Source organism: Ambystoma mexicanum, chromosome 6q (assembly GCF_040938575.1).
Source record: "Ambystoma mexicanum isolate Mex_15411 chromosome 6q, UKY_AmexF1_1, whole genome shotgun sequence".
NCBI lineage: Eukaryota > Metazoa > Chordata > Amphibia > Caudata > Ambystomatidae > Ambystoma > Ambystoma mexicanum.
In genome coordinates, this window is record NC_090937.1 from 1,628,097,492 (window position 1) to 1,628,109,991 (window position 12,500).

Sequence of the window (12,500 nt, forward strand, 5' to 3'; positions counted from 1 at the left end):
GTAAAAGCCCAGAAAAGCTCTTGTTCTCCAACCAGCAGAGTGGCGCAGCGGAAGCGTGCTGGGCCCATAACCCAGAGGTCGATGGATCGAAACCATCCTCTGCTAACTTTTTTCAAATTATGTTTTTGTGTCATGGCATTAGGGCACAAAGAGCTGTAAGTGCCTGGATGCAATGTCATTCCTTGAACTTGCTGCCTCGTTCCACTCTTGCGCTAAATAGGAGAGGGTCCCAGCCCAGCCAACAAAATGTACTGTTCAATCAAACCAAACTTAAAACCAAGCTCCTTTTTTAAGGGGTCCCGGGGAAATGTTGGGCTGACCGGCAAGACCTCATGATGCGAACTGCTTCTGCGTCAAACGCAAGCTTTTTTCATTCCCAGCCAATGACTTATTCTTATTTCTAAGGGCCGCTCCATCAGATAGCCCAGACAGGCAGGCGTTGGTGGTATAGTGGTGAGCATAGCTGCCTTCCAAGCAGTTGACCTGGGTTCGATTCCCTGCCAACGCAGATCAAATCTTTAAATTGTTCAAAATGCATTTTTTGGAAATCAGACTCATGCTGAAAGCAAAGCTGACACACTTTTCGTGAAAATCAAAACCCCATCCAGGAAAGGTTCTTGCATCCTAGTTTCTGCAACTGTCTATCGGTGAGGGGATTGAAGCGAGCAGGGCTCCTGGCCCCTCCCCGACAAAGCCCTGACGAAGGCCTGACAAAGGCCTATTCGCCTTGCCCTGACGGGCCTTGGTCCCAGCAGGCCACCGAGCACAGCACCTCAGCCTATTAGAGTGAGGTTTCAGGATCTCTCTCATCCTGTAAACCAACATACTGAAGAAGGTGAAACGTGTGGCTGCGCTCCTCACATGCTGAAGCAGCAGCAGCCCTTTCCCTGAAGCAAAGTTCCTTCATTCCTCCCTCCCATAACCCTTAGCAGGGGATTTATGGTAATTGAGTTGAGTTTCCAAACTGGCCCTTCCTTCCTTCCTTCCCATATCTGCCAGCTCGAGAAGGCTTGTTTTGTTGCACCTGGGAAGTAAAGTATCTATTTGCGAGAGAGAGAGAATGAGAGAGAGAGACAGAGAGAGAGAGACAGAGAGAGAAGGGGAAGGGGTGTTGGCAGTTAGGGTGTGAGCTAGAGAAATGAGGCCTGTCTGCAAAAGGCCATGGGATGGGAGTGCGTGGTTGCAGGTTGTTTGGCTTTGTAAGGCCTACTGCCCGCTTCACTCGAAACTGGGTCTAGGGTTGTCGGTTTGTAGGCTGTAAAAGCCCAGAAAAGCTCTTGTTCTCCAACCAGCAGAGTGGCGCAGCGGAAGCGTGCTGGGCCCATAACCCAGAGGTCGATGGATCGAAACCATCCTCTGCTAACTTTTTTCAAATTATGTTTTTGTGTCATGGCATTAGGGCAGAAAGAGCTGTAAGTGCCTGGATGCAATGTCATTCCTTGAACTTGCTGCCTCGTTCCACTCTTGCGCTAAATAGGAGAGGGTCCCAGCCCAGCCAACAAAATGTACTGTTCAATCAAACCAAACTTAAAACCAAGCTCCTTTTTTAAGGGGTCCCGGGGAAATGTTGGGCTGACCGGCAAGACCTCATGATGCGAACTGCTTCTGCGTCAAACGCAAGCTTTTTTCATTCCCAGCCAATGACTTATTCTTATTTCTAAGGGCCGCTCCATCAGATAGCCCAGACAGGCAGGCGTTGGTGGTATAGTGGTGAGCATAGCTGCCTTCCAAGCAGTTGACCCGGGTTCTATTCCCGGCCAACGCAGATCAAATCTTTAAATTGTTCAAAATGCATTTTTTGGAAATCAGACTCATGCTGAAAGCAAAGCTGACACACTTTTCGTGAAAATCAAAACCCCATCCAGGAAAGGTTCTTGCATCCTAGTTTCTGCAACTGTCTATCGGTGAGGGGATTGAAGCGAGCAGGGCTCCTGGCCCCTCCCCGACAAAGCCCTGACGAAGGCCTGACAAAGGCCTATTCGCCTTGCCCTGACGGGCCTTGGTCCCAGCAGGCCACCGAGCACAGCACCTCAGCCTATTAGAGTGAGGTTTCAGGATCTCTCTCATCCTGTAAACCAACATACTGAAGAAGGTGAAACGTGTGGCTGCGCTCCTCACATGCTGAAGCAGCAGCAGCCCTTTCCCTGAAGCAAAGTTCCTTCATTCCTCCCTCCCATAACCCTTAGCAGGGGATTTATGGTAATTGAGTTGAGTTTCCAAACTGGCCCTTCCTTCCTTCCTTCCCATATCTGCCAGCTCGAGAAGGCTTGTTTTGTTGCACCTGGGAAGTAAAGTATCTATTTGCGAGAGAGAGAGAATGAGAGAGAGAGACAGAGAGAGAGAGACAGAGAGAGAAGGGGAAGGGGTGTTGGCAGTTAGGGTGTGAGCTAGAGAAATGAGGCCTGTCTGCAAAAGGCCATGGGATGGGAGTGCGTGGTTGCAGGTTGTTTGGCTTTGTAAGGCCTACTGCCCGCTTCACTCGAAACTGGGTCTAGGGTTGTCGGTTTGTAGGCTGTAAAAGCCCAGAAAAGCTCTTGTTCTCCAACCAGCAGAGTGGCGCAGCGGAAGCGTGCTGGGCCCATAACCCAGAGGTCGATGGATCGAAACCATCCTCTGCTAACTTTTTTCAAATTATGTTTTTGTGTCATGGCATTAGGGCACAAAGAGCTGTAAGTGCCTGGATGCAATGTCATTCCTTGAACTTGCTGCCTCGTTCCACTCTTGCGCTAAATAGGAGAGGGTCCCAGCCCAGCCAACAAAATGTACTGTTCAATCAAACCAAACTTAAAACCAAGCTCCTTTTTTAAGGGGTCCCGGGGAAATGTTGGGCTGACCGGCAAGACCTCATGATGCGAACTGCTTCTGCGTCAAACGCAAGCTTTTTTCATTCCCAGCCAATGACTTATTCTTATTTCTAAGGGCCGCTCCATCAGATAGCCCAGACAGGCAGGCGTTGGTGGTATAGTGGTGAGCATAGCTGCCTTCCAAGCAGTTGACCCGGGTTCGATTCCCGGCCAACGCAGATCAAATCTTTAAATTGTTCAAAATGCATTTTTTGGAAATCAGACTCATGCTGAAAGCAAAGCTGACACACTTTTCGTGAAAATCAAAACCCCATCCAGGAAAGGTTCTTGCATCCTAGTTTCTGCAACTGTCTATCGGTGAGGGGATTGAAGCGAGCAGGGCTCCTGGCCCCTCCCCGACAAAGCCCTGACGAAGGCCTGACAAAGGCCTATTCGCCTTGCCCTGACGGGCCTTGGTCCCAGCAGGCCACCGAGCACAGCACCTCAGCCTATTAGAGTGAGGTTTCAGGATCTCTCTCATCCTGTAAACCAACATACTGAAGAAGGTGAAACGTGTGGCTGCGCTCCTCACATGCTGAAGCAGCAGCAGCCCTTTCCCTGAAGCAAAGTTCCTTCATTCCTCCCTCCCATAACCCTTAGCAGGGGATTTATGGTAATTGAGTTGAGTTTCCAAACTGGCCCTTCCTTCCTTCCTTCCCATATCTGCCAGCTCGAGAAGGCTTGTTTTGTTGCACCTGGGAAGTAAAGTATCTATTTGCGAGAGAGAGAGAATGAGAGAGAGAGACAGAGAGAGAGAGACAGAGAGAGAAGGGGAAGGGGTGTTGGCAGTTAGGGTGTGAGCTAGAGAAATGAGGCCTGTCTGCAAAAGGCCATGGGATGGGAGTGCGTGGTTGCAGGTTGTTTGGCTTTGTAAGGCCTACTGCCCGCTTCACTCGAAACTGGGTCTAGGGTTGTCGGTTTGTAGGCTGTAAAAGCCCAGAAAAGCTCTTGTTCTCCAACCAGCAGAGTGGCGCAGCGGAAGCGTGCTGGGCCCATAACCCAGAGGTCGATGGATCGAAACCATCCTCTGCTAACTTTTTTCAAATTATGTTTTTGTGTCATGGCATTAGGGCACAAAGAGCTGTAAGTGCCTGGATGCAATGTCATTCCTTGAACTTGCTGCCTCGTTCCACTCTTGCGCTAAATAGGAGAGGGTCCCAGCCCAGCCAACAAAATGTACTGTTCAATCAAACCAAACTTAAAACCAAGCTCCTTTTTTAAGGGGTCCCGGGGAAATGTTGGGCTGACCGGCAAGACCTCATGATGCGAACTGCTTCTGCGTCAAACGCAAGCTTTTTTCATTCCCAGCCAATGACTTATTCTTATTTCTAAGGGCCGCTCCATCAGATAGCCCAGACAGGCAGGCGTTGGTGGTATAGTGGTGAGCATAGCTGCCTTCTGTTCAAAATGCATTTTTTGGAAATCAGACTCATGCTGAAAGCAAAGCTGACACACTTTTCGTGAAAATCAAAACCCCATCCAGGAAAGGTTCTTGCATCCTAGTTTCTGCAACTGTCTATCGGTGAGGGGATTGAAGCGAGCAGGGCTCCTGGCCCCTCCCCGACAAAGCCCTGACGAAGGCCTGACAAAGGCCTATTCGCCTTGCCCTGACGGGCCTTGGTCCCAGCAGGCCACCGAGCACAGCACCTCAGCCTATTAGAGTGAGGTTTCAGGATCTCTCTCATCCTGTAAACCAACATACTGAAGAAGGTGAAACGTGTGGCTGCGCTCCTCACATGCTGAAGCAGCAGCAGCCCTTTCCCTGAAGCAAAGTTCCTTCATTCCTCCCTCCCATAACCCTTAGCAGGGGATTTATGGTAATTGAGTTGAGTTTCCAAACTGGCCCTTCCTTCCTTCCTTCCCATATCTGCCAGCTCGAGAAGGCTTGTTTTGTTGCACCTGGGAAGTAAAGTATCTATTTGCGAGAGAGAGAGAATGAGAGAGAGAGACAGAGAGAGAGAGACAGAGAGAGAAGGGGAAGGGGTGTTGGCAGTTAGGGTGTGAGCTAGAGAAATGAGGCCTGTCTGCAAAAGGCCATGGGATGGGAGTGCGTGGTTGCAGGTTGTTTGGCTTTGTAAGGCCTACTGCCCGCTTCACTCGAAACTGGGTCTAGGGTTGTCGGTTTGTAGGCTGTAAAAGCCCAGAAAAGCTCTTGTTCTCCAACCAGCAGAGTGGCGCAGCGGAAGCGTGCTGGGCCCATAACCCAGAGGTCGATGGATCGAAACCATCCTCTGCTAACTTTTTTCAAATTATGTTTTTGTGTCATGGCATTAGGGCAGAAAGAGCTGTAAGTGCCTGGATGCAATGTCATTCCTTGAACTTGCTGCCTCGTTCCACTCTTGCGCTAAATAGGAGAGGGTCCCAGCCCAGCCAACAAAATGTACTGTTCAATCAAACCAAACTTAAAACCAAGCTCCTTTTTTAAGGGGTCCCGGGGAAATGTTGGGCTGACCGGCAAGACCTCATGATGCGAACTGCTTCTGCGTCAAACGCAAGCTTTTTTCATTCCCAGCCAATGACTTATTCTTATTTCTAAGGGCCGCTCCATCAGATAGCCCAGACAGGCAGGCGTTGGTGGTATAGTGGTGAGCATAGCTGCCTTCCAAGCAGTTGACCCGGGTTCTATTCCCGGCCAACGCAGATCAAATCTTTAAATTGTTCAAAATGCATTTTTTGGAAATCAGACTCATGCTGAAAGCAAAGCTGACACACTTTTCGTGAAAATCAAAACCCCATCCAGGAAAGGTTCTTGCATCCTAGTTTCTGCAACTGTCTATCGGTGAGGGGATTGAAGCGAGCAGGGCTCCTGGCCCCTCCCCGACAAAGCCCTGACGAAGGCCTGACAAAGGCCTATTCGCCTTGCCCTGACGGGCCTTGGTCCCAGCAGGCCACCGAGCACAGCACCTCAGCCTATTAGAGTGAGGTTTCAGGATCTCTCTCATCCTGTAAACCAACATACTGAAGAAGGTGAAACGTGTGGCTGCGCTCCTCACATGCTGAAGCAGCAGCAGCCCTTTCCCTGAAGCAAAGTTCCTTCATTCCTCCCTCCCATAACCCTTAGCAGGGGATTTATGGTAATTGAGTTGAGTTTCCAAACTGGCCCTTCCTTCCTTCCTTCCCATATCTGCCAGCTCGAGAAGGCTTGTTTTGTTGCACCTGGGAAGTAAAGTATCTATTTGCGAGAGAGAGAGAATGAGAGAGAGAGACAGAGAGAGAGAGACAGAGAGAGAAGGGGAAGGGGTGTTGGCAGTTAGGGTGTGAGCTAGAGAAATGAGGCCTGTCTGCAAAAGGCCATGGGATGGGAGTGCGTGGTTGCAGGTTGTTTGGCTTTGTAAGGCCTACTGCCCGCTTCACTCGAAACTGGGTCTAGGGTTGTCGGTTTGTAGGCTGTAAAATCCCAGAAAAGCTCTTGTTCTCCAACCAGCAGAGTGGCGCAGCGGAAGCGTGCTGGGCCCATAACCCAGAGGTCGATGGATCGAAACCATCCTCTGCTAACTTTTTTCAAATTATGTTTTTGTGTCATGGCATTAGGGCACAAAGAGCTGTAAGTGCCTGGATGCAATGTCATTCCTTGAACTTGCTGCCTCGTTCCACTCTTGCGCTAAATAGGAGAGGGTCCCAGCCCAGCCAACAAAATGTACTGTTCAATCAAACCAAACTTAAAACCAAGCTCCTTTTTTAAGGGGTCCCGGGGAAATGTTGGGCTGACCGGCAAGACCTCATGATGCGAACTGCTTCTGCGTCAAACGCAAGCTTTTTTCATTCCCAGCCAATGACTTATTCTTATTTCTAAGGGCCGCTCCATCAGATAGCCCAGACAGGCAGGCGTTGGTGGTATAGTGGTGAGCATAGCTGCCTTCCAAGCAGTTGACCCGGGTTCGATTCCCGGCCAACGCAGATCAAATCTTTAAATTGTTCAAAATGCATTTTTTGGAAATCAGACTCATGCTGAAAGCAAAGCTGACACACTTTTCGTGAAAATCAAAACCCCATCCAGGAAAGGTTCTTGCATCCTAGTTTCTGCAACTGTCTATCGGTGAGGGGATTGAAGCGAGCAGGGCTCCTGGCCCCTCCCCGACAAAGCCCTGACGAAGGCCTGACAAAGGCCTATTCGCCTTGCCCTGACGGGCCTTGGTCCCAGCAGGCCACCGAGCACAGCACCTCAGCCTATTAGAGTGAGGTTTCAGGATCTCTCTCATCCTGTAAACCAACATACTGAAGAAGGTGAAACGTGTGGCTGCGCTCCTCACATGCTGAAGCAGCAGCAGCCCTTTCCCTGAAGCAAAGTTCCTTCATTCCTCCCTCCCATAACCCTTAGCAGGGGATTTATGGTAATTGAGTTGAGTTTCCAAACTGGCCCTTCCTTCCTTCCTTCCCATATCTGCCAGCTCGAGAAGGCTTGTTTTGTTGCACCTGGGAAGTAAAGTATCTATTTGCGAGAGAGAGAGAATGAGAGAGAGAGACAGAGAGAGAGAGACAGAGAGAGAAGGGGAAGGGGTGTTGGCAGTTAGGGTGTGAGCTAGAGAAATGAGGCCTGTCTGCAAAAGGCCATGGGATGGGAGTGCGTGGTTGCAGGTTGTTTGGCTTTGTAAGGCCTACTGCCCGCTTCACTCGAAACTGGGTCTAGGGTTGTCGGTTTGTAGGCTGTAAAAGCCCAGAAAAGCTCTTGTTCTCCAACCAGCAGAGTGGCGCAGCGGAAGCGTGCTGGGCCCATAACCCAGAGGTCGATGGATCGAAACCATCCTCTGCTAACTTTTTTCAAATTATGTTTTTGTGTCATGGCATTAGGGCACAAAGAGCTGTAAGTGCCTGGATGCAATGTCATTCCTTGAACTTGCTGCCTCGTTCCACTCTTGCGCTAAATAGGAGAGGGTCCCAGCCCAGCCAACAAAATGTACTGTTCAATCAAACCAAACTTAAAACCAAGCTCCTTTTTTAAGGGGTCCCGGGGAAATGTTGGGCTGACCGGCAAGACCTCATGATGCGAACTGCTTCTGCGTCAAACGCAAGCTTTTTTCATTCCCAGCCAATGACTTATTCTTATTTCTAAGGGCCGCTCCATCAGATAGCCCAGACAGGCAGGCGTTGGTGGTATAGTGGTGAGCATAGCTGCCTTCCAAGCAGTTGACCCGGGTTCTATTCCCGGCCAACGCAGATCAAATCTTTAAATTGTTCAAAATGCATTTTTTGGAAATCAGACTCATGCTGAAAGCAAAGCTGACACACTTTTCGTGAAAATCAAAACCCCATCCAGGAAAGGTTCTTGCATCCTAGTTTCTGCAACTGTCTATCGGTGAGGGGATTGAAGCGAGCAGGGCTCCTGGCCCCTCCCCGACAAAGCCCTGACGAAGGCCTGACAAAGGCCTATTCGCCTTGCCCTGACGGGCCTTGGTCCCAGCAGGCCACCGAGCACAGCACCTCAGCCTATTAGAGTGAGGTTTCAGGATCTCTCTCATCCTGTAAACCAACATACTGAAGAAGGTGAAACGTGTGGCTGCGCTCCTCACATGCTGAAGCAGCAGCAGCCCTTTCCCTGAAGCAAAGTTCCTTCATTCCTCCCTCCCATAACCCTTAGCAGGGGATTTATGGTAATTGAGTTGAGTTTCCAAACTGGCCCTTCCTTCCTTCCTTCCCATATCTGCCAGCTCGAGAAGGCTTGTTTTGTTGCACCTGGGAAGTAAAGTATCTATTTGCGAGAGAGAGAGAATGAGAGAGAGAGACAGAGAGAGAGAGACAGAGAGAGAAGGGGAAGGGGTGTTGGCAGTTAGGGTGTGAGCTAGAGAAATGAGGCCTGTCTGCAAAAGGCCATGGGATGGGAGTGCGTGGTTGCAGGTTGTTTGGCTTTGTAAGGCCTACTGCCCGCTTCACTCGAAACTGGGTCTAGGGTTGTCGGTTTGTAGGCTGTAAAATCCCAGAAAAGCTCTTGTTCTCCAACCAGCAGAGTGGCGCAGCGGAAGCGTGCTGGGCCCATAACCCAGAGGTCGATGGATCGAAACCATCCTCTGCTAACTTTTTTCAAATTATGTTTTTGTGTCATGGCATTAGGGCACAAAGAGCTGTAAGTGCCTGGATGCAATGTCATTCCTTGAACTTGCTGCCTCGTTCCACTCTTGCGCTAAATAGGAGAGGGTCCCAGCCCAGCCAACAAAATGTACTGTTCAATCAAACCAAACTTAAAACCAAGCTCCTTTTTTAAGGGGTCCCGGGGAAATGTTGGGCTGACCGGCAAGACCTCATGATGCGAACTGCTTCTGCGTCAAACGCAAGCTTTTTTCATTCCCAGCCAATGACTTATTCTTATTTCTAAGGGCCGCTCCATCAGATAGCCCAGACAGGCAGGCGTTGGTGGTATAGTGGTGAGCATAGCTGCCTTCCAAGCAGTTGACCCGGGTTCGATTCCCGGCCAACGCAGATCAAATCTTTAAATTGTTCAAAATGCATTTTTTGGAAATCAGACTCATGCTGAAAGCAAAGCTGACACACTTTTCGTGAAAATCAAAACCCCATCCAGGAAAGGTTCTTGCATCCTAGTTTCTGCAACTGTCTATCGGTGAGGGGATTGAAGCGAGCAGGGCTCCTGGCCCCTCCCCGACAAAGCCCTGACGAAGGCCTGACAAAGGCCTATTCGCCTTGCCCTGACGGGCCTTGGTCCCAGCAGGCCACCGAGCACAGCACCTCAGCCTATTAGAGTGAGGTTTCAGGATCTCTCTCATCCTGTAAACCAACATACTGAAGAAGGTGAAACGTGTGGCTGCGCTCCTCACATGCTGAAGCAGCAGCAGCCCTTTCCCTGAAGCAAAGTTCCTTCATTCCTCCCTCCCATAACCCTTAGCAGGGGATTTATGGTAATTGAGTTGAGTTTCCAAACTGGCCCTTCCTTCCTTCCTTCCCATATCTGCCAGCTCGAGAAGGCTTGTTTTGTTGCACCTGGGAAGTAAAGTATCTATTTGCGAGAGAGAGAGAATGAGAGAGAGAGACAGAGAGAGAGAGACAGAGAGAGAAGGGGAAGGGGTGTTGGCAGTTAGGGTGTGAGCTAGAGAAATGAGGCCTGTCTGCAAAAGGCCATGGGATGGGAGTGCGTGGTTGCAGGTTGTTTGGCTTTGTAAGGCCTACTGCCCGCTTCACTCGAAACTGGGTCTAGGGTTGTCGGTTTGTAGGCTGTAAAAGCCCAGAAAAGCTCTTGTTCTCCAACCAGCAGAGTGGCGCAGCGGAAGCGTGCTGGGCCCATAACCCAGAGGTCGATGGATCGAAACCATCCTCTGCTAACTTTTTTCAAATTATGTTTTTGTGTCATGGCATTAGGGCACAAAGAGCTGTAAGTGCCTGGATGCAATGTCATTCCTTGAACTTGCTGCCTCGTTCCACTCTTGCGCTAAATAGGAGAGGGTCCCAGCCCAGCCAACAAAATGTACTGTTCAATCAAACCAAACTTAAAACCAAGCTCCTTTTTTAAGGGGTCCCGGGGAAATGTTGGGCTGACCGGCAAGACCTCATGATGCGAACTGCTTCTGCGTCAAACGCAAGCTTTTTTCATTCCCAGCCAATGACTTATTCTTATTTCTAAGGGCCGCTCCATCAGATAGCCCAGACAGGCAGGCGTTGGTGGTATAGTGGTGAGCATAGCTGCCTTCCAAGCAGTTGACCCGGGTTCGATTCCCTGCCAACGCAGATCAAATCTTTAAATTGTTCAAAATGCATTTTTTGGAAATCAGACTCATGCTGAAAGCAAAGCTGACACACTTTTCGTGAAAATCAAAACCCCATCCAGGAAAGGTTCTTGCATCCTAGTTTCTGCAACTGTCTATCGGTGAGGGGATTGAAGCGAGCAGGGCTCCTGGCCCCTCCCCGACAAAGCCCTGACGAAGGCCTGACAAAGGCCTATTCGCCTTGCCCTGACGGGCCTTGGTCCCAGCAGGCCACCGAGCACAGCACCTCAGCCTATTAGAGTGAGGTTTCAGGATCTCTCTCATCCTGTAAACCAACATACTGAAGAAGGTGAAACGTGTGGCTGCGCTCCTCACATGCTGAAGCAGCAGCAGCCCTTTCCCTGAAGCAAAGTTCCTTCATTCCTCCCTCCCATAACCCTTAGCAGGGGATTTATGGTAATTGAGTTGAGTTTCCAAACTGGCCCTTCCTTCCTTCCTTCCCATATCTGCCAGCTCGAGAAGGCTTGTTTTGTTGCACCTGGGAAGTAAAGTATCTATTTGCGAGAGAGAGAGAATGAGAGAGAGAGACAGAGAGAGAGAGACAGAGAGAGAAGGGGAAGGGGTGTTGGCAGTTAGGGTGTGAGCTAGAGAAATGAGGCCTGTCTGCAAAAGGCCATGGGATGGGAGTGCGTGGTTGCAGGTTGTTTGGCTTTGTAAGGCCTACTGCCCGCTTCACTCGAAACTGGGTCTAGGGTTGTCGGTTTGTAGGCTGTAAAAGCCCAGAAAAGCTCTTGTTCTCCAACCAGCAGAGTGGCGCAGCGGAAGCGTGCTGGGCCCATAACCCAGAGGTCGATGGATCGAAACCATCCTCTGCTAACTTTTTTCAAATTATGTTTTTGTGTCATGGCATTAGGGCAGAAAGAGCTGTAAGTGCCTGGATGCAATGTCATTCCTTGAACTTGCTGCCTCGTTCCACTCTTGCGCTAAATAGGAGAGGGTCCCAGCCCAGCCAACAAAATGTACTGTTCAATCAAACCAAACTTAAAACCAAGCTCCTTTTTTAAGGGGTCCCGGGGAAATGTTGGGCTGACCGGCAAGACCTCATGATGCGAACTGCTTCTGCGTCAAACGCAAGCTTTTTTCATTCCCAGCCAATGACTTATTCTTATTTCTAAGGGCCGCTCCATCAGATAGCCCAGACAGGCAGGCGTTGGTGGTATAGTGGTGAGCATAGCTGCCTTCCAAGCAGTTGACCCGGGTTCTATTCCCGGCCAACGCAGATCAAATCTTTAAATTGTTCAAAATGCATTTTTTGGAAATCAGACTCATGCTGAAAGCAAAGCTGACACACTTTTCGTGAAAATCAAAACCCCATCCAGGAAAGGTTCTTGCATCCTAGTTTCTGCAACTGTCTATCGGTGAGGGGATTGAAGCGAGCAGGGCTCCTGGCCCCTCCCCGACAAAGCCCTGACGAAGGCCTGACAAAGGCCTATTCGCCTTGCCCTGACGGGCCTTGGTCCCAGCAGGCCACCGAGCACAGCACCTCAGCCTATTAGAGTGAGGTTTCAGGATCTCTCTCATCCTGTAAACCAACATACTGAAGAAGGTGAAACGTGTGGCTGCGCTCCTCACATGCTGAAGCAGCAGCAGCCCTTTCCCTGAAGCAAAGTTCCTTCATTCCTCCCTCCCATAACCCTTAGCAGGGGATTTATGGTAATTGAGTTGAGTTTCCAAACTGGCCCTTCCTTCCTTCCTTCCCATATCTGCCAGCTCGAGAAGGCTTGTTTTGTTGCACCTGGGAAGTAAAGTATCTATTTGCGAGAGAGAGAGAATGAGAGAGAGAGACAGAGAGAGAGAGACAGAGAGAGAAGGGGAAGGGGTGTTGGCAGTTAGGGTGTGAGCTAGAGAAATGAGGCCTGTCTGCAAAAGGCCATGGGATGGGAGTGCGTGGTTGCAGGTTGTTTGGCTTTGTAAGGCCTACTGCCCGCTTCACTCGAAACTGGGTCTAGGG

General features: G+C 50.1%; 3 non-coding genes across 3 annotated transcripts; all 3 read left to right on the plus strand.

The window, feature by feature from the left end:
- The first annotated feature begins 2,950 nt into the window (after positions 1–2,950).
- Positions 2,951–3,022, plus strand: TRNAG-UCC (transfer RNA glycine (anticodon UCC)). Its single transcript has one exon. It is a non-coding gene; the product is annotated as a tRNA-Gly (tRNA).
- Positions 3,023–6,668: 3,646 nt separating this feature from the next.
- On the plus strand, positions 6,669–6,740 carry TRNAG-UCC (transfer RNA glycine (anticodon UCC)). Its single transcript has one exon. It is a non-coding gene; the product is annotated as a tRNA-Gly (tRNA).
- A 2,442-nt stretch (positions 6,741–9,182) lies between these two features.
- Positions 9,183–9,254, plus strand: TRNAG-UCC (transfer RNA glycine (anticodon UCC)). The gene has a single exon. It is a non-coding gene; the product is annotated as a tRNA-Gly (tRNA).
- The last annotated feature ends 3,246 nt before the right edge of the window (positions 9,255–12,500 follow it).